The sequence below is a fragment of the Pan paniscus genome, chromosome 4, assembly GCF_029289425.2.
Source record: "Pan paniscus chromosome 4, NHGRI_mPanPan1-v2.0_pri, whole genome shotgun sequence".
Taxonomy (NCBI): Eukaryota; Metazoa; Chordata; class Mammalia; order Primates; family Hominidae; genus Pan; species Pan paniscus.
The window spans coordinates 107,276,488-107,304,027 of NC_073253.2; the positions used below are offsets into that span (position 1 = coordinate 107,276,488).

A 27,540-nucleotide genomic window follows, 5' to 3' on the forward strand; every position below is an offset into this window, starting at 1 on the left:
GTTTCTTGATGACTCCAAAGACACTTTAAAAGTTTGAATCCTTTAAATCAATAGACTGAGTAAAGCAGCCTACTGTCCTCAATGTGGGTGGGCCTGTTCCAATCCATTGGAGGTCTGAATTGAGCAGAAGGCAGAATAAAGTAGAATTCACTCTTTCTGCCAGTTTTCACTCTGGGCCATCAGTCTTCTGCACTCAGACTAGAACTTGTAACACCAGCTCTTGTGGGTATTCAGTCTCCAGCTTGCACACGGCAGATCGTGGGCCTTCTCAGCCTCTATAATCATGTGAGCCAATTCCTTATAATAAATAAATATTAACAAATATTCAAGTAATATAAATATAAATATCTTATTGGTTCTGTTCCTCTGGAGAACCCTGACTAACACATGTGGTAGAGAATGTGGGTGGCCTATAGGGGCTGAAAGCAGCATTCAGCTAACAGCCAGCACAAAGCAGACAAACCTCAGCCCTACAACTACAAAGAACTGAATTTTTCCAAAAACAAAAAAATGAATTTAGGCCAGATGCAGTGGCTCATATCTGTTATCTTAGTACTTTGGGAAGCCAAGGAGGGAGGATCACTTGAGCCCAGGAGTTCAAGAACAGCCTGGGCAACAGAGTGAGAGACCCATTTCTACAAAAAAAATCTAAAACTTAGTTGTGTATAGTGGTGGCATTCACTATGGTCTCAGATATGTGGAAGCTGAAGCAGGAGGATTGCTTGAACCCAGGAGGTTGAGGCTGCAGTGAGCAGATATTCTCACCACTACACTCCAACCTGGGCAACAGAGCAAGAACACGTCTCAAAAAAAAAATGAGTTTAGAAGCAAATTTTTCCAGAGTCTTCAGATGAGAATTCATCCAAATGAATACCCTGATTTTAGCCCTGTGATAATCTAACGAAGAACTCTGTCATGCCATGCCAGACTTCTAACCTATGAAAGGGTAAGCAAAACAACATGAATATTGTTTTAAGCTACTAAATGTGCGATCATTTGTTACTCAGCAATAGGAAACTAATACAATCTCAAAATATTTTAACTTCAAGATATTTTGAATATTTAAAAAATATTTAATATTTGTGACTGTGTTCATGATACTATGTGCTTTGAATTCTATCCTCAAGTCATGAAAAACTGTGAGTAGCATGGATATGTGCAGACATCAGTATCACCTAGTGATCCATGTTCTTTGTTGACATCAGCAAAATTATTAATAATTTAGTCAACACATACTCTAGCAACATATAAATGAAAGCTTTTGAAAAGATAATACTCGGTTACTTAGTAACAAGAGACACAAGCAAAGACTTACAAGAAGATGGCACCATGAGAACATGCCTGCATAACCATTCTTGTTGAGGTCTATTAAAATAAATAACATAAACCTGATCTAAAGACAAACGTATCATCTTTAATAATACTAGGGAACTACCACAACATAAAGATTTCCAATAATATCTACTCTTCCATATATAATTTAAACCCAACCACAGGAGAATACTGAGAGAGAAAATCTATCTCCATAATCTTGATCAGAGTGCAGATTTTCTAAAAACAGAGCTCCTTTTTTTCCATTGGCTGAATCATATTCTAATGTATTATATATAGTATGTATATGTGTATATGTGCGTTTGTGTGTATGTGTATGCCACATTTTCTTTATCCATGTGTTCATCAGATTCTAAGATTGAATCCATATCTTGGTGAATAATGCTGCAATGAACATGGAATGTATATGTCAACACAGATGAACCTGGAGGACATTATGGTAAGTGAAATAAGCCCAACACAAAAAGACAAATACTGTAAGATCTCACATACATGTGAAATTTTGAAAAGTCAAACTCATGGAAACAGAGACTAAAACACTGGTTACCAGGGACTAGGAGGTAGGAGAAATGGACAGATGTTCATCATAGGGTACAAACTTTCAGTTATAAAATAAACAAGTTCTGGGGATCTAAGGTACAGCATGTGTGGTGATGAGTATGTTAATTTGATTTTATAATTATTATACAATATATACATACATCAAATAATCATGTTGTGTACTTTGAAAGTATACATAATCTTTATTTGTCATCTAAATATCTTAACATTAACAAATAGATAAATAAATAGGCCAATATCCTTTAAGTAGCCAGGGAAAATACCAATGGTCAGGTGGAACCATGGAACGAAAAAAGAAGCACCCAACTTGAGTTAGATTTGCATACTCAGGGACAAACCATGTGGCAAAGTTGAAGAAGGTACCATGTAGCACTGCCCCCACATGCGTACATACATATGTGTACCACATACATGTACTGTGATATCTTTAGTTTGTGTGAACCTGAGATAATCCATCATTATGATATTTCAAAAAAACAAAATTATAAGACGGTCCTTTTTTCCTATATATTACCCTAAACTCACCCCTATACACACACACACATGCACACACAGTAACACATGTCTTAAGGCAGATGATTAATCAGATCTGAAGAGAAAGTGTTTAGAAACAACATACCTAAACCAAGGCTACTAGTTGCCTACTGTCCAAGCTCATCCACCACTGCCCCCACATGCATACATACATAAAATCTTCTAGCCTGCCACCTAAGTTTTAAGAAGACAGTTCAAACAATGCCCATGTCAACCTGATGGAGATCCCACCTACTCTCTGACAAATAGCAAGATCAATGGTCCCCATGTATAACCCTATTCTCAATCACCAGAAATCAATAAGGACAGTTCACAGAGACTGAGATCAGTCCTCCTCTAGGCCTTCTATACCTAGATTACCAGTGATGAAGATGCTACATAAAGTAGCATCAAGCTTCCCCAGAATTTCAACTCCAAACGTTCAAAAAAGAGCCCCTCCCTGAGCTGGGGTCCACAGTAAATCCTTGGACTGTGTCAAAGTCAGGAAAATGCCTCCCCCAGGCTTATTAACCCTATAGCATAGGGTCCAGTTGGGTTTCATCTACTGAGTCAAAGACTTGCTTCCCCATTTCTTGAGGGAGCTTCAAGCACATAACTCTTCCTGCCCATAACACTCAGCCTTGCTACCACTCACCTTGAATTAACCAAGGTGAATCTTATTGTGGCCTTTAGTCTTTTTTATCTTAAACTAAACATCCCCAGATGTCTCGTTCGACACTCATCTCCTACCCTATGATCTCCATAAGGCTCCGATAGAGCCTCTTCTATTACCTTCTCTCATCCTTCTTGAAATCCTCCTACTAGACCTTCAGATTCCCATAATCTGTCCATCGTCACCATAATCTCACCCATCCCCAGCCTCTTCTTTCATATGTTCCCTTTATCTTTTTACTTCCTTTTCACAAGGTAAACTTGGCACTGCTTCCCCACACAGTCCTTTCAAGTAAAGGCTGATTTTCTCCCTGCCCTCATATTGCTGAGCATGGGAGTGGGTGGAGATCTTCTCTGTTGCTTATTGCTACTTTCTCACTTCAGTCTACCTAAAAACTTCCAGCTTGACATTTCTTGGCATCATAGTATATCACTTCCTGTCTCTCAATGCTGCCCCATCTCTGGAACTTCCTCCAGATCACTCCCTCTTGATTCTCAAATACTTCCGCTTCTGGCTCATTGTCCGTATCCTCATAACTATTCCTTCCTTAATTTTTGGAGTTTTAATATACATGTAGATGACCCTTTAAATTCTCAGTTGCTTGAACTCTTCTCCAATGATCTTGTCTTCAACATTATTTTAGTTGTCATACCATAGACCTTATTATAACTTTTATCTCCACATAATCATAATTTCACATATCCTACTACTGAATAACTACCTCATTTTATTCCTCTCACTCCATTTAGCACCCCAACTCCAACAATCCTTTGACCCCACCAGACTCCAGCTTATTTGTCTTACCAACATTTTACTGTCCCAAACCTTCTTGATATTCTCTCTCTTACCTAGCTTTATTTCCATGGTCGATCATTATAATCCTTCCTATACCTTTAACTTACTTCCCCTTTCTCCGCATCACTGTAAAAACTTGGAAATGTCTAACCCTGGTTAAATGTAACCTTTCAACCATCCCATACTTGTACTCCTGTAGCTGGACATGGCTGAAGAAAAACACACAATTACCCTGTCTGGTGTCACTTTGAATTCATAGTTGCAAATCTAAAACCACCCTCTAATACTCCTTGACTCTCATACTACATTTCCCTAGCCTGTTCATTTGCTACTCTCCTACAAAACCATTTTACTTTTTCTCTTTTGCCTCAAATTTTCATCATCTCTTCCTGCTTCCTCATTCTTAGATGAGCTTGCTTCCAACTTCACTATGAAAATTTAAATAATCAGAAGACAACTTTTATAAACTCCTACTACCACATCTACCCAACCACCAGTGCCTGTACCTCCCACCTGTTACCATGGCAGCTTAACTGTTGCAGAGGAAGTAGCTACCATGGTATACCAGTTTTCGAGTACTGTTCTAGGAATCATTCCTGGTAGCCCAGCTTCGAACTTGTTCCTCCTGTCCTTCTGGTAATGTTGTAACACAAACTTTCCAGCTGTAAATGCTTTGCACTTAAAGTAGCTAAAGTAGCTTCCTGTATCTGCACCTTAACCATGACTGATACCTCAGTCAAAAATTAATTATATGCAGAAAAAATCTAATAAGGTTGATAGCATAAAGGAAAGAAAAAAGAATGAAACATACCCAATAAAAGGCAGGTGAAGAAAATATTTTGAAATAGATACTACAGGAAACAGAAGAAAATTTTAGACAAAATATCCTAAATCCATAATTACAGCAAAGAGAAAGATGCAAGAGAACAAATGTGAGATGCTATTTTGACTGAGGAAGATTTAAAAGTGAGCCAGGATAGCTAAGGGAAAACACCATTATAGAAAACGAAAACCAAATTGGAAACAGCGAGATGATAAACCAACCCTGGCAGAAACATGGTTGTAACATGGAAGGATAGCTCAAGAAAATAACACAGAAATGAAGAGGGTAGATTTGGAAGGCAGTCATTACATAAAAAGGAGAATAAAACGTGAAATTATTTATCAATAAACATTTGCTTTCTAAAAGAAAATGTGTATGTTCATATTGAAAGGGCTTGCTGTGTTCCATGAACAAATAACTTTAAAATCATGATATTTCCTAATGATATTACTGAATTCCAAAGACAAAGGCTCTTGTAAGTATTGAAAGAGAAGAATCAGATCCGCTACAAATGTTTAAAAAAAAAACAACGAATAAACTCAGACTTCACTTCAGAAAAACTCAAGGCCAAAAAGACAAAGGAACTACATCTCCAAAAGGATGAAAGAAAGGGGATGGAACTCAAGAACTATATATTGAGCCATGCTGACATTTACAGAGCAGGAGGAAATGTTCAATTTTGCAATACTTCTAGAATAACATCACTTAAAAGCTCTTTCTGAAAAAGAAACATGCATGAAGTCTTAATAGAGCCAGTTGGAAAATGATTCAAAACAAAAAAATCACAAGTGAAGAACACCGAATGTGAAAGAACTTGTGGCACACACTGACTCAAAATAATATAAATATTCACAATGACCTTGGTAGTAATGTTACCACTCTTGAAAAAAAGCTGTATAACTATTAGTTATAATAATACACTAAGTAATCAGTGTAAAACTTTCAAAATGGCCTAACAAAAACAAAGGAAAAAACTGAAGAAGATTCACAATCTACAACCACAGTATTACTAAATATAAAATAAAAATACTCATTAATCAAATGAAATTTAACCACAAAATAAACCTAATGGAAGTAGAATTAAATAGTAATAATTTTTAAAAGCAAGATTAATTAATTAGAAAATAGCAATGCCATACAATAGATGAATAATCCTAGAGGTAACTCCTAAAGTGAAAAATTAAGTAACTGAATTCCTAAATATTTAAAAATAACACAATCAATAAGCACAAAATTAGGAATAAGAATGAGGGGAAAACACAAATATTCCATAAAGTAAGAAAATTACAGGCATACCTCATTCTGTTGTTCTTCCCTTGATTGTACTTCACAGATATGGTGGGTTTTTTTACAAATTGTAGCTTTGTGGCAACCCTACATTAAACAAGTCTATCAGCATCATTTTCCAAACATGCTTTGCTCACTTTGTGTCTCTATGTCTCATTCTGGTACTTTTCACAGTATTGCTAACTTTTTCATTATTATTATATCTGTTATGGTGATCTGTGATCAGTGATCTTTGGTGTTCCTTTTGTAACTGTTTTGGGCACCACAACCAAAACTGCTCCACCAACCACCTGTTTCTCCATCTCTCTCTCTTTTCTCAGGCCTTCCTACTCCCTGAGACACAACAGTATTCAAATTAGGCCAATTAATCACCCTACAATAGCCTCTAAGTGTCTCAAGTGAAAGTAAGAGTCACATGTTTCTTACTTTAAATCAAAAACTAGAAAAGATTAAGCTTAGTGAGAAAAGCATTTTGAAAGCCAAGATACACTGAAAGCTAGGCCTCTTGCAGTCTTAGCCAAGTTGTGAAAGCAAAGGGGAAGTTCTTGAAGGGAATTTTTTTATCTTACTTTTGTTTGTTTTTATTAATTTGTTTAGATATAGAGAGAACTAATCCCCAAAGCATAGGAACTGTGCCTTCTGCGGGTCCAAGCACAATGTTCTACACATAGCTGGCACTCCTTAATTATTCGTTGGTTGAGATGAGGTGACCAGGACATTTAGCAAAACTCCAGCCCATAGAATCAGAATTCTAGGTTTAGAAAGCCTGTATATATATATATACACACACTTTAAGCTCTAGGGTACATGTGCACAATGTGCAGGTTTATTACATATGTATACATGTGCCATGTTGGCGTGCTGCACCCATTAACTCGTCATTTACATTAGATATATCTCCTAATGCTATCCCTCCCCCTCCCTCACCCCACAACAGGCCATGGTATGTGATGTTCCCCACCCTGTGTCCAAGTGTTCTCATTGTTCAATTCCCACCTATGAGTGAGAACATGTGGTGTTTGGTTTTCTGTCCTTGTGATAGTTTGCTCAGATAGATGGTTTCCAGTTTCATACGTGTCCCTACAAAGGACATGAACTCGTCTTTTTTATGGCTTCATAGTATTCCATGGTGTATATGTGTCACGTTCTCTTAATCCAATCTATCATTGATGGACATTTGGGTTGGTTCTAAGTCTTTGCTATTGTGAATAGTGCCGCAATAAACATACGTATGCATGTGTATTTATAGCAGCATGATTTATAATCCCTTGGGTATATACCCAGTAATGGGAATGCTGGGTCAAATGGTATTTCTAGTTCTAGATCCCTGAGGAATCGCCACACTCTCTTCCACAATGGTTGAACTAGTTTACAGTCCCACCAACAGTGTAAAAGTGTTCCTATTTCTCCACATCCTCTCCAGCACCTGTTGTTTCCTGACTTTTTAATGAGCACCATTCTAACTGGTGTGAGATGGTATCTCATTGTGGTTTTGATTTGCATTTCTCTGATGGCCAGTGATGATGAGCATTTTTTCATGTGTCTGTTGGCTGCATAAATGTCTTCTTTTGAGAAGTGTCTGTTCATATCCTTTGCCCACTTGTTGACAGGGTTGTTTGTTTTTTTCTTGTAAATTTGTTTAAGTTCTTTGTAGATTCTGGATATTAGCCCTTTGTCAGACGGGTAGATAGCAAAAATTTTTTCCCATTCTTATGTTGCCTGTTCACTCTGATGGTAGTTTCTTTTGCTGTGGAGAAGCTCTTCAGTTTAATTAGATCCCATTTGTCAATTTTGGCTTCTACTGCCATTGCTTTTGGTATTTTAGTCATGAAGTCCTTGGCCATGCCTATGTCCTGAATGGTATTGCCTAGGTTTATTTCTAGGGCTTTTATGGTTTTAGGTCTGACATTTAAATCTTAATCCATCTTGAATTAATTTTGTATAAGGTGTAAGGAAGGGATCCAGTTTCAGCTTTCTACATATGGCTAGCCAGTTTTCTCAGCACCATTTATTAAATAGGGAATCCTTTCCTCATTTCTTGCTTTTGTCTGGTTTGTCAAAGATCAGATGGTTGTAGAGGTATGGTCTTATTTCTGAGGACTCTGTTCTGTTCCATTGGTCTGTATCTCTGTTTTGGTAGTAGTACCACGCTGTTTTGGTTACTGTAGCCTTGTAGTATAGTTTGAGGTGAGGTAGCATGATGCCTCCAGCTTTGTTCTTTTGGCTTAGGATTGTCTTGGCAATGCGGGCTCTTTTTCGATTCCATATGAACTTTAAAGTAGTTTTTTTCCAATTCTGTGAATTGGTAAAATTAACATTGGTAGCTTGATGGGGATAGCATTAAATCTATAAATTACCTTGGGCAGTATGGACATTTTCACGATATTGATTCTTCCTATCCATGAGCATGGAATGTTCTTCCATTTGTGTGTGTCCTCTTTTATTTCATTGAGCAGTGGTTTGTAATTCTCCTTGATGAGGTCCTTCACATCCCTTGTAAGAAAGTAGTATTTTGGTGAATACATGAATGATAAGAAGCAAAACAGCCTTATCACTGATATGGAGAAAGTTTTAGTGATGTGGATGGACGATTTAACCAGCCACAACATTCCCTTAAGCCAAAACCTAATCCAGAGCAAGGCCCTATCTCTCTTCAATTCTATCATGGCAGAGAGAGGTGAGGAAGCTGCAGAAAAAAAGTCTGAAGCTAACAGAGGATGGTTCATAAAGTTTAACAAAAGAGGCCAACTGCATAACTTAAAAGTGTAAGGTGAAGCAGCAAGCACAGATGTAGAAGCTGCCACAAGTTATATGTGGATATAAATATCAACATTAACAGGAATTTTGAAGAAGCTGGTTTCAACCCTCTTGGATTACTTTAAGGGGTTCAAGACTTCAGTGGAAGAAGGAACTGCAGATGTGGTAGAAATAGCAAGAGAACCACAATTAAAAAGGGAGCTGGAAGATGTGACTAAATTGCTGCAATTTCACGATAAAACTTGAATGAATAAGGAATTGCTTCTTATGCATGAGCAAAGAAACAGGTTTCTAGAGACGTAATTCACTCCTGGTGAAGATGCTGTTGTTAAAATGACAAGAAGTTTTCTGAATAGTACATAAACTTAGTTGATAAAGTAGCAGCAGAGTTTGAGACAATTGACTCCAAGTTGGAAAGAAGTTCTACAATGGGTAAAATGCTATCAAAGAGCACTGCAGGCTACAGAGAAATTTTTCATGAATGAAAGAGTCCAACGATGTGACAAAGTTCCTTGTTGTATTATTTGAAGAAATTGCTACAGCCACCCCAACTTTCAGCAACTGCCACCATGATCAGACACTAGCCATCAAAATCGAGGCAGGCCAGGCACAGTGGCTTACACCTGTAATCCCAGCACTTTGAGAGGCTGAGGCGGGAGGACCACCTGAGGTCAGGAGGTCGAGACCAGCCTGGCCAACATGACAAAACCCCATCTGTACTAAAAATACAAAACATATCTGGGCATGGTGGTGTGCACCTGTAATCCCAGCTACTTGGGAGGCTGAGGCAGGAGAATCGCTTGAACATGGGAGGTGGAGGTTGCAGTGAGCTGGGATCACACCACTGTACTCCAGCCTGGCAACAAGAGTGAAACTCCGTCTTAAAAAATAAATAAATAAATACAAAAATAAATAAATAAATCGAGGCAACCCTTTCTACCAGCAAAAAGATTGATTTGTGAAGGCTCAGATGATCATTAGCTTTTTTAAACAATCAAGTATTTTTAAGTTATTTACTTTTTTTAGATATAATGCTATTGCACACTTCAGAGGCTAATGTATAGTATAAATCTAACTTTTATATGCACTGGGAAACCAAAAAATGTGAGTGAGTTTTTACTCGCTTTATTATGATATTTGCTTTATTACTGTGGTCTGGAACTAAACCTACACTATCTCCAAGGTATGCCTATGTATGGAAAGATTTGCCTAATTTTGAGCTAATAAATACTTAAACCAAAATAAAGTGGATGATTCAAATTAAAAATTTCTGGGTTTTTTTCTTTTTTTTTTTTATTATCCTTTAAGTTCTGGGATACATGCACAGAATGTGTGGGTTTGTTACATAGGTATACATGTGCCATGGTGGTTTGCTGCACCCATCAACCCATCATCTAGGTTTTAAGCCCCACATGTATTAGGTATTTGTCCTAATGCTCTTCCCTCCCCCTTTTTTAAGACAGAGCCTCACTCTGTTGCCCAGGCTGGAGTGAAGTGGAGCAGTCTCACTCAGCTCATTGCAACCTCTGCTTCCCAGGCTCAAGGGATCCTCCCACTTCAGCCTCCTGAGTAGCTGGAAGGAGGTGCACACCACCACACCTGGCTAATTGTTTTGTATTTTTGGTAGAGAGAAGGTTTCTCCATGTTGCCCGGACTGGCCTTCAACTCCTGGGATCAAGGAAGTTTGAGGAAGTAGCTCTATAAAAATTTAAACAACAATCTGGACAATATTAAATAATTGGACTATATTAATTAAATAATCCATGATTGTAGGTTATTTTAATTTTCAAAGAGCTATTTCCTCAAACTTCACCAAGTCTGACAGTTTCATAAATAAATTATTTCAGATCTCCAAGGGATAAAAATTCCATGCTATTTAAACTATACCAGAACACATGAAAAAAAAAAAAAAAAGAAATGTTTCCCAAATTATTTGTAAAGTTAGCATATCATTGCCACCATAAAAAACAAAGTTCATATTTTCAGGAAGGCAAGGATGGCTCAAAATTAAGAATTCTATTAATAATGTTCATCATATAGTCTTCCAAATAAATGGCAAAAAATGATTTTATAAAATGAATTTTATAATATAGTCATCTAAATAAATGGAAAAATTCATTTATAAAAACTACTTTATAAAAATCAGTTTAAAAAGTTATTGATTTCTGATTTAAGTCAATATAGTAAAAATGTCTAGTTACTAAATTAAGATAATAGCATATATAACCAAAAGCCAGGATCACGCTTAATCTTAAAACGCTAGAAGCATAATGATTAAAAATAAGGAGCAAGATGAGTGGATGCCCAATATTACAATCAGAGATTCACTTTGCTCTGGAAGAACTCTGAAAACAGATTATCGGAGTAAGATCTAGAAACATTTTTAAAAAGTCAATTTAATGATTTGTAGACTATATGATTGTCTATCTGGAAAACCAAAAGTAAGCCAGTAAGAAAGTACTAGAAGAAAACAAGATATTTAGCATTTACCTGGACCCAAATTCAATATACAAAAATAGCTTTGTATTTTCTTATAGAACATAGTAGGAAAATATATCAATAATTGAAACAAGAACTACAAAACATTCCGGGAGAGTTTAACAAGAAATGCATAGTTTCTATAAGAAAAAGAGTATAAAACTACTGCAGAACATAAAAGACTTGAAAAACTAGTTTAATTTTGAACAGAAAGACTCAATAGTTTAAAAGTGTTATTTTTCCTCAAATTAATCTACAAATTCGATGTTAGCCAAATCATGAGTGAACTCCCATTCACAATTGCTTCAAAGAGAATAAAATACCTAGGAATCCAACTTACAAGGGGCGTGAAGGACCTCTTCAAGGAGAACTACAAACCACTGCTCAATGAAATAAAAGAGGATACAAACAAATGGAAGAACATTCCATGCTCATGGGTAGGAAGAACCAATATCATGAAAATGGCCACACTGCCCAAGGTAATTTATAGATTCAATGCCATCTCCATCAAGCTACCAATGACTTTCTTCACAGAATTGGAAACAACTACTTTAAAGTTCATATGGAACCAAAAAAGAGCCTGCATTGCCAAGTCAATCCTAAGCCAAAAGAACAAAGCTGGAGGCATCACAATACCTGACTTCAAACTATACTACAAGGCTACAGTAACCAAAACAGCATGGTACTGGTACCAAAACAGAGATATAGATCAATGGAACAGAACAGAGCTCTCAGAAATAACGCTGCATATCTACAACTATCTGATCTTTGACAAACCTGACAAAAACAAGAAATGGGGAAAGGATTCCCTATTTAAGAAATGGTGCTGGGAAAACTGGCTAGCCATATGTAGAAAGCTGAAACTGGATCCCTTCCTTACACCTTATACAAAAATTAATTCAAGATGGAGTAAAGACTTAAACGTTAGACCTAAAACCATAAAAACCCTAGAAGAAAACCTAGGCATTACCATTCAGGACATAGGCACGGGCAAGGACTTCATGTCTAAAATACCAAAAGCAATGGCGACAAAAGCCAAAATTGACAAATGGGATCTAATTAAACTAAAGAGCTTCTGCACAGCAAAGGAAACTACCATCAGAGTGAACACACAACCTACAAAATGGGAGAAAATTTTCACAACCTACTCATCTGACAAAGGGCTAATAACCAGAATCTACAATGAACTCAAACAAATTTACAAGAAAAAAACAAACAACCCCATCAAAAAGTGGGTGAAGGACATGAACAGACACTTCCCAAAAGAAGACATTTATGCAGCCAAAAAACACATGAATAAAATGCTCACCATCACTGGCCATCAGAGAAATGCAAATCAAAACCACAATGAGATATCATCTCACACCAGTTAGAATGGCGATCATTAAAAAGTCAGGAAACAACAGGTGCTGGAGAGGATGTGGAGAAATAGGAACACTTTTACACTGTTGGTGGGACTGTAAACTAGTTCAACCATTCTGGAAGTCAGTGTGGCAATTCCTCAGGGATCTAGAACTAGAAATACCATTTGACCCAGCCATCACATTACTGGGTATATACCCAAAGTATTATAAATCATGCTGCTATAAAGACACATGCACATGTATGTTTATTGCGGCACTATTCACAATAGCAAAGACTTGGAACCAACCCAAATGTCCATCAATGATAGACTGGATTAAGAGAACGTGGCACATATACACCATGGAATACTATGCAGCCATAAAAAATGGTGAGTTCATGTCCTTTGTAGGGACATGGATGAAATTGGAAATCATCATTCTCAGTAAACTATCGCAAGAACAAAAAACCAAGCACCGCATATTCTCACTCATAGGTGGGAATTGAACAATGAGAACACATGGACACAGGAAGGGGAACATCACACTCTGGGGACTGTTGTGGGGTGGGGAAGGGGGGAGGGATAGCATTGGGAGATATACCTAATGCTATATGACGAGTTAGCGCACCAGCATGGCACATGTATACATATGTAAATAACCTGCACATTATGCACATGTACCCTAAAACTTATAGTATAATAATAATAATAAAATAAATAAATAAATAAAAGTCAATAATATCCCCACTCTACTTTTTTAAAATGGCTCTGTATTTTAGCAAAAGGAAAGTGAAAAGCCTCTTAGATATTCAAACATATTAAAGCTACAGTAAATAAAAACATCACAGTATCAGCACAGAAATAGCCAGAATTAGCAAAATAAAATAGACCCAAGTATATGGAAATACAGTCTTTGATAATGACAGTATTTTAAATCAGCAGAGGGGAAATGTAACTATTCAAAGAAGAAGGTTTTACTATCAACTAGCCACTTGGAAAAGGACAGCAATTTGGAAAATAATTACACTGAATCCATTACCTTATATTTTGTTACAAAATATATTCCAGAAAGATGAAAAATGTACACAAAGAGCTGGAAGAGTAAATTCACAAAAAACTAAATGAAACTATGGTAAATATTATAAGCTTAGAATGGAGGAGATATTTATAAGCATGACATAAGAACTAGAAGAAATTATGAAAACATATGTTCAGATAATTTGAAAGTTCTGCAAGGCAAAATACAACATAAGCAAAATAAATAGAGACAATAAGGAGAAAGTATAGACAATGCACAGAAACAGCAACACTCTTCCAAATTTTATTTTTTAGATTTTCATGGAGCAATTTCTTTTTTCTCTTTCCCCTATTCTTTTTCCTCCAGATAACAGAAAGTTGTTTATATCAAGATAATTTATGATATTTTCAATAAAACTAAGAATCAAATAACTTACTAAGGCCTACACTTTATCACTACATATCAATATACCTAAGATATTAATATATACTATATTAGCATATATGTATAAATAAGTATTGTTTAAAGGCAAACAATAAAACAATTCACAAGGCAAACCTTGTTTTGAGTTACTGGGTTATTAAAGGCAAATAGCCCAATCGGGAAAAAATGTACATGAACAGGCAACTCGTAAAAGAAATATCGTGGGCCAATAAACTTATGAAAAGAAGAAATAAATTCAAATTAAAACAAGATCGGCAAAGATTTATTTAGATCTTTATATTGATACTAGCCAGTACTGACGAGTGTCTGGAGAGGCTTAACGCAACTTTAGTTGGTAGAGCAATTACTAATACATCGACCAGCAAAATATTTATTAGGAATCTATTAAAATGTTACAAGTTAAGAATCTTTGATCCAGCAATACTGTGTGTACTAATTTAGAGTACAGAAACAGAAAGAAGAATAGGGGGAAATGAGAAATAGGGATATGAGTAAATGAAAAAAGGGGTTCTGGGAAAGAGAAATAAGAAAAGGAGAATGAAAAGTGTAGGAGATAAATAGAAAGGAAAAAGGGAAGAAGAGAAAGGAAGAGAGGAAACCAGAGGAGGAGGAAAAAGAATAGGGGAAGGAGAAGAAAGAATTGCTACATAAAAATATGAAAAATAAGTTCTGGAAAAATGTCTACAAACTGTTGGTCAAAATTGCTTCTGGAGAGTAAGATTATAGAGGAATTTCATCTTATTGTTAAATATTTGCACAGCATTTAATTTTTTATAACAAGTATATATGATTTTTGAAATGATCAAATATTTCAAAGTAAAATAAAAATGCAAGCAAGCTTAGAGAGAAAGCATTTCTTCCACATTGGTTTCACTCCTACTTTTTGCTTACCCAGTCTTTATCTTAAGCCCCCCAAAGAGACAGTTTATTACTTCCATCCCAGCTGTGGCCTCTCTCCCTCTTTGCTCAATGACTGAAAAGATAGAAGAGAATGGAATGGTCTCCATCAAAGCTTTACCTTTAACACCCAACACTGACACAATCTGTCTCTCTAAAGTGCTCAGATTGTTGATTTTAAGAACCATTAGGCAAGAAAAGTTGGAAAGCTAGTGCTGAGTTATATAAATAATGATCTAAAAGAAATGGAAATTATTGTACTTTGCCAAGTCAGCAATCTAAGAACTCTGTTGGGGAAGCAGCAGAAAGTTGTTTATATCAAGATAGTTTGTGATGTTTCCAATAAAACTAAGAATCAAAGAACTTACTTGGACAGTACTACTCCTTATTAATACTTTGGAAATGTCTTATCAGCAGAAGGCCTCCTAGGAATTTTTATCCTTACTCAGCAGAGTAAAGATGAGAGTTTTTACCTTTTGAACTAAATTTTTGAATCCTTCTTTGCATTGGGTCAGTACCATAACAATTCAGTTTAGTACAGTATTGACTATTACATAATAAACAATATATTAAATTGCTTTATATATATTATTTTGTATGTTCCTACATATTTATATTTCCACAGTGTAGGCAATAATAAAAATGATGAAGGTACTTAGAGAAATATAGTTTAGTAACCAACTCTCCCAATCAACACATAAATTATTTCGAAGACAGAGAGCCAAAGTTCCCTGAGGAATTTATTTTTTGTTACACTGCTAAACATAGGGATGACTTACAGATATGGCAGTCAGCACCAACCCATCTTCTGTAACTTGGTAATAGTTTAGAGGTGTGTATATTTGACAGACACATGCACACCTTACGTGTCTCTGGGCAGCCTTCATTAAAAAAAAAAAACAGCTTGCTTCTTTATACCCTTTTTATCTTCTGGATGACAGCCCTCATAACTGCTAAATAATTGTACCTCACAGACACTTTAATTCAAATCTTATATATGCATTTAGAGCAAGATAGTCTTTTCCTTCTATAGTCTACTTCTAGATTCTTCTTCAAGGGAAACGTGTGGTCATCTTAAGACAGATCCAAAATTCAAAATGATGACTCTTTGATGAGCAAAACTCCACTGCAGCTGACCTCAGGAAGAAAGAAATCCTGGTAACAGAACTCCAAGGATTATTTATTTATTTAATCTTCTTGTAACTTGTATTTTAGGTTCAGGGGTATATGTGCAGGTTTCTTACGTGAGTACATTGCGTGTTGCTGGGGTTTGGTGTACAAATGACTTAGCCACCCAGGTAGTTAGCATAGTACCTGGCAAGTAGTTTTTAATCTTTACCCTCCTCCCACCCTCCACCACCAAGTAAGTCTTGGTGCCTATTGTTCCCTTCTTCATGTCCGTGTGTACTCAATGTTTAGTTCTCACTTATAAGTGAGAGCATACAGTATTTGGTTTTCTGTTTCTGCGTCCATGTTGCTGCCTGTGACATGATTTCACTCTTTTTTATGGCTGTGTAGCATTCCATGGTGTATATGTACTACATTTGCTTTATCCAGTCCACTGTTGATGGGCACCTAGGTTGATTCTATGTCTTTGCTGTTGTGAAAAGTACTGTGATGAACATACACATGCATGTGTCTTTATGTTAGAATAATTTATATTCCTTTGAGTATAGATCAAGTAATGGGATTGCTGGGTAGTGCTGTTCAAATAGTAGTTCTGTTGGTAGTTCTCTGAGAAATCTCCAAACTGCTTTTCACAGTGGCTGAACTAATTTACCTTCCCATCAGCAGTTTATAAGCATTCCCTTTTCTCTGCAACTTCGCCAGCATCTGTTATGTTTTTTACTTTTTAACAGCCATTCTGACTGCTATGAGATGGTATCTCATTGTGGTTTTGATTTGCATTTCTCTGATGATTAGTCATGTTGAGGATTTTTTCATATGTATGTTGGCCACTTGTACTTCTTCTTTTAAGAAGTGTCTGTTCATGTTCTTTGCTTATTTTTTAATTTTTAAAGTTCTGGGATACATGTGCAGAACATGCAGGTTTGTTACATAGGTATATGTGTTCTTTGCCTATTTTTTAATGGGGTTGTTCTTTTCTTGTAAATTTAAGTTCCTCATAGATGCTGGATATTAGACAACTGTCAGATGCATAGTTTGCAAATATTGTCTCCATTCTGTAGGTTGTCTGTTTACTCTGTTGATAGTTTCTTTTGCTGCGCAGAAGCTCTTTAGTTTAATTAGGTCCCACTTGTCAATTTATTTTGTTGTTGAAATTGCTTTTGGAGTCTTCACAAAGAAATCTTTGTGAAGGCCTATGTCCAGAATGGTATTTCCTAGATTTTCTTCCAGGGTTTTCATAGTTTTAGGTTTATGTTTAAGTGTTTAATCCATCTTAAGTTGATTTTTTAAATGTGGTGTAAGGAAAGGGTCCAGTTCCAATCTTCTGCATGTGGATAGCTAATTATCCCAGCATCATTTATTGAATTGGGAGTCCTGTCTTTCTCCTGAAAACAGCATACTAAGCTTAATAATCAAAGGAGAAATAAAATCCTTTACAGGCAAGCAAACCCTAAGGAAATCCATTACCACCATACCTGTCTTAAAAGAGGTCTTTAAGGGAGTGCTGAACATGAAAAAATAAGACTGTTATCTGCTACCACAAAAACAAACTTAAATACAACGGTTAATCAATAAACGTAATCCATCATATAACAAAAACCATGTGATTATCTCAATAGATGCAGAAAAGGCCTTCAATAAAATTCAACACCCCTTCATGCTAAAAACTCTCAATAAACTAGGTATTGATAGAATGTATCTCAAAATAATAAGATCTGTTTATGACAAATCCACAGCCAATATCATACTGAAGGGGCAAAAGCTGGAAACATTCTCTTTGAAAACCAGCACAAGACAAGGATGCCCTCTCTCACTACTCCTATTCAACACAGTATTGGAAGTTCTGGCCAGGGCAATCAGGAAAGAGAAAGAAAGCGTATTCAAATAGGGAGAGAAGGTTATATTGCCTCTTTTTGCAGATGACATGATTGTATATTTAGAAAACCCCATCATCCCAGCCCAAAAACTCCTTAAGCTAAAAAGCAACTTCAGCAAAGTCTCAGGATAGAAAATGAATGTGCAAAAATTACAAACATTCCTATACTACAATAATAGACAAACAGAGAGCCAAATCATGAGTGAACTCCCATTCACAATCGCTACAAAGAGAATAAAATATCTAGGAATCCAACTTACAAGGGATACGAAGGACCTGTTCAAGGAGAACTACAAACCACTGCTCAACGAAATAAAAGAGGACACAAACAAATGGAAGAACATTCCATGCTCATGGATAGGAAGAATCAATGTTGTGAAAATGGCCATACTGCCCAAAGTAATTTATAGATTCAATGCCATCCCCATCAAGCTACCATTGATCTTCTTTACAGAATTAGAAAAAACTACTTTAAGTTTCATGTGGAACCAAAAAAGAGCCCATATAGCCAAGACAATCCTAAGCAAAAAGAACAAAGCTGGAGCATCACATTACCTGATTTCAAACTATATTACAAGGCTACAGTAACAAAAACAGCATGGTACTGGTACCAAAATAGATATATATATATATACCAATGGAACAGAAAAGAGGCCTCAGAAATAAAGCCTCACATCTACAATCATCTGATCTTTGACAATTCTGACAAAAACAAGCACTGGGGAAAGGATTCTCTATTTAATAAATGGTGCTGGGAAAACTGGCTAGCCATATGCAGAGAACTGAAATTGGACCCCTTCCTTACACCTTATACAAAAATCAACTCAAGATGGATTAAAGACTTAAATGCAAGACCTAAAACCATGAAAACTCTAGAAGAAAACCTAGGCAACACCATTCAGGACATAGGCATGGCCAAAGACTTCATGACTAAAACACCAAAAGCAAGGGCAACAAAAGCCAAAATTGACAAATGGAATCTAATTAAACTACAGAGCTTCTGTGCAGCAAAAGAAACTATCATCAGAGTGACCAGGCAACTTACAGAATGGGAGTAAACTTTTGCAGTCTATCTGACAAAGGGCTAATATCCAGAATCTACAAAGAACTTAAACAAATTTACAAGAAAAAAACAAGGAGTGGGTGAAGGATATGAACAGACACTTCTCAAAAGAAGATATTTATGCAGCAAACAAATATATGAAAATGAAGTTCATCATCATTCGTCATTAGAGAAATGCAAATCAAAACCACAATGAGATACCATCTCACACCAGTTAGAATGGCGATCATTAAAAAATCAGGAAACAACAGGTGCTGGAGAGGATGTGGAGAAATAGGAACACTTTTACACTGTTGGTGGGAGTGTAAATTAGTTCAACCATTGTGGAAGACAGTGTGGCGATTCCTTAACAATCTAGAACCAGAAATACCATTTGACCCAGCAATCCCATTACTGGATATATACCCAAAGGATTATAAATCATTCTACTATAAAGACACATGCACATGTATGTTTATTGCAGCACTGTTCACCATAGCAAAGAGTTGGAACCACCCCAAATGCCCATCAATAATAGACTGGATAAAGAAAATGTGGCACATATACACCATGGAACACTATGCAGCCATAAAACAGGATGAGTTCATGTCCTTTGCATGGACATGGATGAAGGTGAAAACCATCATTCTCAGCAAATTAACACAGGAACAGAAAACCAAACAGCACACGTTCTCACTAATAAGTGGGAGCTGAACAGTGAGAATACATGGACATGGGGAGGGGAACATCACACACCAGGGCCTGTCACAGGATGGGAGACCAGGGCAGGGATAGCATTAGTAGATATACCTAATGTAGGTGATGGGTTGATAGGTACAGCAAACCACTATGGCACGTGTATACCTATGTAACAAACGTGTATGTTCTGCACATGTATCCCAGAACTTAAAGTATAATTTCAAAAAAGAGAGAAGAAATGGAGAAGATAATGCTAAAATAAAATAAAATAAAAACACAAAGATTAAAATTAGAGGCAGATTGTGGCTGAGTATCAAGAAAGAATATACAAAAGAGGAAGAGTATTAATTCATAAGGTGTCTTCATCTCATGCAACTAAAGACAGAAATGAACCTCATGCTGTGGTAGACATTATCAGTGTTCACCAATGTTCAGATCTTCCTCAACACAGAAAACTCTACTTCCTAGCAAATTTTTAATTCTGATCAATGTTATTAGTGGAACTGCTGGGTGCCTCTTCCAGGCAGAAACATTTAATTACTGCTGTGAGGCCCCCAGAGTTCTGCTCTGCCATGTTGATCACATAAATATGATCATATGAGTTGGCAGTATCACAAGATGGGGTACACCTTCATTCTGGGTCTCTGAGTGACTGTGAAGAGCAGAGACCTGCTGCTGGCCATCCTTGGGTGTGTTCTTGTTTCAAGCCACTGCAATTTGAGAATTATTTATTACAGCTCTATAACCCAACCTGCCTTGATTGATACAACTATTTACTTAATTACCATAATAGTGGATGAAAGATCTTTTTGATGTCATCATTATGACCAGCAAATTTAAGCTGGGAACTTAGTATTATCAGTTCAAATCTATAATAGTTCATGTACCTTAATATGTATTGTTCATTTTAAATAATATTCATATATATATAATATACAGGTAGATAAAAGAAATGTTATAGATTATTTACCTAGACTAATAATTAGGGGTGTTTTGTTTGCTTTTTGGTTCCATATACTTTATTTTTAATGAGTAATATTTTTAAAAAATAGGATAGGGATAAAAATGTAAATTCATCCTTATCTAGTTAGTAACATGTATTCAGGGAGCAAAGGTGTTTTTCCTTTCTATTAGTAGAGCGAAGAAGATATTAAGTTAGCATACCATGCTTCTAAGCCATAAGATTTGTCAGACAATGTAAGGATACATGCTTCGACTGAAACATTTAGCTATTTTCTATTTGCCCTATACAGATTCATTATGCCTCCTTTACACTCTGCTCTTACCCAAAAGGCTTCTGTGAATTTAAGCTTCTGGTTGGGTTCAGCCAATGGGGAAGCTCAAGCAAAAAAGGAAAGATGCAAGAAAATGAAGTCAGGATATTATTCCTCTGATTCCCTTCTTGGAGGGGTCACTTAAAACTGGCAGCATCCATGAAGAGAAAGTCACTGGTTCTCTCAACCTGTGTTTCCTACCATCTATTCTCTGGCTTCTAGTAGCATCTCCCTTCCCTTGTTCCTTTCAGTGTAGGGGCAGTAAAATTCCACCCCCTTAGCTCTGGATTCTTGCACTAACCTGTGGTTCTCCTATACCTACCAACATATTTGTAATTGATCCTTCATCAGATTTTCTAATTTGTATATGTCACCTATTTCTTTAGAGTTCTTTAGCTAAGAATCCTAACTGTGTCAGCTATCCTATTGCTTACTAAACTAAAAGATTAATGAAGATAAACAATTTTGCCTGAAATAGAGGCCATGTAAACAATCAATTGCAGTGAGTTTTTTCCTACATAACAAGAAATCACATGAATATTTTTAAATACATATATATACATACCTACATCACACATGTATGTACATATTATATATGCATATATACACGATATATGTATATATACAAATACATAATACACATTAACATGTGTATTATAGGCATATGTACAATATATTATATATTATGATATATTTATATGTATACTATGATGTGTATACATAAAGTTAACAACACAAATGCTGATATGAAGTCAATAAATCTTACGTCACATGATAAAGGACAAAAGGAAACAGAGATATTTTCTTAGTAGAAGTGTATACATGCACAAACCTGTTTTTAACAAAAAGAGAAGGAAATACTCATGACAATTACAATCACGTAGTCGTAGCTGGTATTAATGACTACCTTCTTCTGCTATCCATTCTGTATTCTCTGCCTTCAACAAGCACTTCAGCAGGCCATGGTTTTTTTTCCTAGAAGAGTGGACCAATTCCTGAAGGGTCTGGGCCATCTGTAGTCCTTCCTGGATTGGGCTGTTGTAGTTTCCCATTGACTTTAATCACAGGGCATGGTAATACTAAGAGACACCCTAATGGATCTCCTGTATTCCATGCATACTCTTCATAGACTGATTTCATCTCGATAATCCAGGTCAATCACCCCAGCCAACACTGTAACTGCCTTCTTAGCCTGTTGGCTTAAAGGTAGGAGGAGCCCAAAGTATACAGGTGGCAATCTTAATTTCCAGCTTAATGGAATAATCATTGTATTTCCTGGTGGCAGCATTCTCCCCTCTGGAACTAAGACCTCTAGGCCAGCAGAATGTAATGCTGAGGCAACAGAAGGCAAAAATTTTGCTAGTGGGTCACTATGGGTGAAGGTGAGTGGTGCCACTTCCACTTTCACCACTTGATTCCGGAACCCCTGAATCCTGGCTATGGGAGAAACAGTATCATATATTGGAAGCTGATTCAGAGCACACAGCCTCCTGGAGAACTTTGCCCCAGCCCTGCAAAGTATTGTCACCTAGTTGGTGTTGTAATTGTGACTTCAAAAGGCCATTCCACAATTCCATCAATCCAGCTGCTTTAGGATGATGGGGAATATGGTGAGACCAGTGAATTCCATTAGCATGAGCCCATTGCTACACTTTTTTAGCCATAAAGTGAGTGCTTTAGTCAGAGGCAATGCTGTGTGGAATAACATGACAGTGGATAAGGCATTTTGTGAGTCCACAGATGGTAGTCTTGGCAGAAGCATTGCATGCAGGATAGGTGGACCCATATCCGGAATAAGTATCTATTCCAGTGAAGACAAACTGCTGCCCTTTCCATAATAGAAGTAGTCCAATATATCAACCTGCCACCAAGTAGCTGGCTGATCACCCCGAGGAATGGTGCCATATCGAGGGCTCAGTGCTCGTCTCTGCTGCTGGCAAATTGGACACTCAGCAGTGGCCTTAGCCAGGTCAGCCTTGGTGAGTGGAAGTCCATGTTGCTGAGCACATGTGTAACCTCCATCCCTGCCACCATGGCCACTTTGATCATGGGCCTATTGGGTGATGACAAGGGTGGCTGGTGAAAGAGGCTGAGTGTTGTCCACAGAATGGGTCATCCTAACCACTTGATTATTAAAATCCTCTTCTGCTGAGGTCATACAAATATCTTCACAGTTTTGGGCCACTCAGAGAAGTCCATCCACATACCTCTTCCCCAAATTTCTTTGTCACCAATTTTTCAATCATGCTTCTTCCAAGTGCCTGACCATCCAGCCAAACCATTGGCTACAGCCCAGCAATCAGTATATAATCACATATCTGGCCATTTCTCCTTCCATGCAAAGTGCACAACCAGGTGCACTGCTCAAAGTTCTGACCACTGGGAAGATTTTCCTTCACTGCTGTCCTTCAGGGATGTCCTGTAAAGGTGCTGTGGTGCTGGAGCTGTCCACTTTGGGGTGGTGCCTGCATATTGTGCAGAACCATCTGTGAACCAGGCCCTAGTCTTCTCTTCCTCTGTCAACTGATCATAGGGAACTCCCCAGGAGACCATCAGTGCAGACTTGGGGAGAGAAGGCAGGGTGGCAGGAGAGGAGACCATGGGCATTTGAACCACTTCCTCATTAACTTATTTGTGCCTTCAGGACCTCCTCAAACCCAATCACATATACACCATTTCCATTTTATGATGAAATGCTGCTGTGCATGCCCTACTTCATGGCAAGATGGGTCAGAAACCACATAGCTCATAATAGGCAGTTCAGGATGCATGGTGACTTGATGACCTGTAGTCAAATATTCAGTTTCCATCAAAGCCCAGTAACAGGCCAAGAGTTTTGTCTCAAAAGGAGAGTAGTTATTTGCAGAAGATGGCAGGGCCTTGCTCCAAAATCCTAGAGGCCTCTGCTGTGATTCACCTATGGGGGCCTGCCAGAGGCTCCAAACAGCATCTTTATCTGCCACTGACACCTCAAGCATCATTGGATCTGCCGGGTCAAATGGCCCAAGTGGGAGAGCAGCTTGCACAGCAGCCTGGACCTGTTGCAGAGCCTTCTCCTGTTCTGGACCCCACTCAAAACTGGCAGCCTTTGAGTCACTTGATAAATGGGCCAGAATAACACACCCAAATGACAAATATGTTGCCTCCAAAATCCAAACAGGCCCACTAGGCATTGTGCCTCTTTCTTGATTGTAGAAGGGGCCAAATGCAGCAACTTATCCTTCACCTTAGAAGGAATATCTCGACAAGCCCCAAACACTGGACCACTAGAAATTTTACTGAGGTAGAAGGTCCCTGAATTTTACTCAGATTTATTTCCCATCATCTGGCATGTAAACGTCTCACCAATAAGTCCAGTTTGTTTGCTACTTCTCACTCACTGGACCCAGTTAGCATAATATGATCAATGTAATGGACCAGTGTGGTACCTTGCGGAAGTGAAAAGCGATCAAGGTCTCTCTGAATAAGATTATGACACAAAGATGGAGAGTTGATATACTCCTGAGGTAGGATGATAAAGGTATATTCCTCGTCTTGCCAGCTGAAGGCAAATTGCTTCTGGTGCACCTTATGGACAGGAATGGATAAAAAGGCATTTGCCAAATCAATAGCTGTATACAAGGTACCAGGAGATGTCTTAATTTGCTTAAGCAATAAAACCACATCTGGTACAGCAACTGCAATTGGAGTCACCCCTCGGTTAAGCTGACAACAATCCATGGTCATTCTGAAAGATCCATCTGTCTTTTGCATGGGCCAAATAGAGTTGAATGGGGATGTGGTGGGAATCCCCACCCCTGCATCTTTCAAGTCCTTGATGGTGGCACTAATCTCCGTGATTCCTCCAGGGATGCGATATTGTTTTTGATTTACTATTTTTCTAGGTAGAGGCAGCTCTAATGGCTTCCATTTGGCCTTTCCCACCATAATAGCCCTCATCCTACTAGTTGGGGAGCCAATATGGGGGTTCTACTAACTGCTAAGTATGTCTATACAAATTATGCATTATGGCACTGAGGAAATGACCACAGGATTAGTCCAGAGACCACTGGACCCACAGTAAGCCAGACCTGAGCTAAAACTCCAATTAATTACCTGACCTCTAAAAGCCCCTACTTTAACTGGAGGACCACAGTGGTGTTTTGGGTCCCCTGGAATAAACATCAGCTCAGAGCCAGTGTCCAGTAGTCCCTGAAATGTCTGATCATTTCCCTTTCCCCAGTGCACAGTTACCGTGGTAAAAGGCCGGAGGTCTCCTTGGGGAAAGATGGGACAAAGATTCACTGCATAAACTGTCAATAATGTAGTGAGGTCCTTCCTCAAGGGGACCCAGCCTCCCCTTCATTCAAGGCTTCCTGTCTGTAAACTGGCTCAAGTCTGGAAATTAATTGAGGGGCTGTGATTCTCTGTTTTTATAATTCAAATTAGTTTGTTGCCCATTCAACCTGGAAGTTTGCTGCTTATATAAATTAAATAAGAATGCAGTAGGCTTCCTATCAATTTCACTTCTAGGAAAACTGATTTATTAGCCAATGCCAGAGCTCTACATGAGAAAACTGATTTATTGTCCAATGCCAGAGCTCTACATGAGTCAGACTATTCTGATGGCTGCTTTGCCTCTGCTGTCTATTATAGTAGCTACACCCACCTTGCCTTTGAAGGTTGAGTGCCACCACTTGCCACTTGGCCCCTGGCACCTCAGGATCAGTTATTCCTATTGCATTTAAATTTTATAGTTGAGTGACTGCAGTTCCTACTGTAATATCTGGCATACAGAGAAGAGCAATCACAGAGCTCTTCAAGGATGCAGGTGCTCCCCTCACAAATCTATTTCACAAAGTATTGGTCAAGGATATATCTTTTGGACTCTCCCATCTGGGATAAGTAGGTCAAAAGTGACTAATCCACTCTAGCATCCCTATCCCTCAAGCCTTTACATCCCTTCTTCTACATTAAACAAAAAGACATTAGGCATATCCAGCTCACTCACAATGGGCCATCTTTTAATCCATATTTCAGCTAAGCAAGCAAGCAAACTATTAGAACCTTTTTTTAACTCCCCAAGCTGCAAAATTAAATGCAGAATCACTGCTTACTGGGCCCAAATCAATAAATTCAGGCTGATCCACCTCTGTTCCTCCCACCATTATTGCACACCCTTAATATTCATTCCCATGCCTGTTCTCCAGATTTATGCTTATATAAATTAGAAAATTCAAGTAGTTCTTTTTGAGTGTAGCTGACCTCCTCATGGGTTACACTCTGAACCTCACCTCTAAGGGCCTGCTGGGACGTTAGTCTAGTTATAGGTCTAGAAGAAACAGGGGTGTGGGGGTGGGTCCTGAGGAGAATCAACATTGTCTTGCCTGGCAACTGCCTCGGGGGAGGCCATCACTGTTGCCTCAGACAGTGTAGGGTTTATCTCTTCAGACAATGGTGGAAAAGCTGATGGCAGCATGGGTCAGGGAGAGGATGTTGCCACTACTGAGAATGTGGAAGCTGTTTCTTCTGGCAAAAAAAGGTTCGTTACAGTCTATAAGCTCAGTGTCCCCAGCTTCATTGGGGTCCTCTCACACATCCCCATTCCAAGTTGCTGGGTCCCATTTTTTTCTGATCAATGCCCTCACTTTAACAGTAGACACCTGGCAAGGCTGTGCACACACCTTTCATGGCAGGTCAGCCACTCTCATGATAAGAGCCTGTGTCTGATTTTCCACAATTCTAGCTCTTTCTCTACAGGAGATAAGATCCTCACTCAGAGCAATCTTGGAAGATTTGAGACTTTGAGACTCAGTATCTGCTTCTGAGGCAGGGAGTTAGAATCCCTGAGTTCATCATTTCCTTTCTTCACTTTGTCCAGTGAACTGAGGAGCAACCAACCAACTTCATTATGTTCCTTGGTTCTCCACATATGGTAAAAGGTATTATGTATAGAGTCACTAAAGTCCGTGCCTCTGATGATTAGTGAATCACAAGTGTCAAATGCATTTATTTTGCATAACTCTCTAAAGAGTTCATGCCAAGGACTATCAATGTTCTCCATACTATTAGGAGTCGAGTCCTTAGCATCTTTGGGTCTAATCACATTAAGCAGCCAACTCCAGAAACCCCAAAACCAATCAAAGAACTCCACCCTTAATATTCTGTTCCTCTAGAATCACTCCTAGTTTCAAATTCTGTATTAGTCAGAGGTCTCCATATCGACAGAACTAATGAGACAGATGTATATATATAAGGAGAGTTTATTAAGGACTATTAACTCACACAATCACAAGGTCCCACAATAGGCCATCTGCAAGCTGAGGAGCAAGGAAGCCAGTATGAGGCCAAAAGGTGAAGAACTTGTAGTCCAATGTTAGAGGGCAGGAAGCATCCAGCAAGGGAGAAAGATGTAGGCTGGGAGGCTAAGCCAGTCTAGTCTTTTCATGTTCTGCCTGCTTTTATTCTGGACTTGCTGGCAGCTGATTAGATTGTGCCCACCCAGATTAAGGGTGGATCTGCCTTTCCTAGTCCACTGACTCAAATGTTAGTCTCCTTTAGCAACATCTTCATAGACACACCCAGCAATAATACTTTGCATCCTTCAATCCAATCAAGTTGA

General features: G+C 38.0%; 1 pseudogene; it reads right to left on the reverse strand.

Moving 5' to 3' along the window:
• Nucleotides 1-4,210: 4,210 nt before the first annotated feature.
• On the reverse strand, nucleotides 4,211-25,274 carry LOC129397887 (uncharacterized; annotated as a pseudogene).
• Between the last annotated feature and the right edge of the window lie 2,266 nt (nucleotides 25,275-27,540).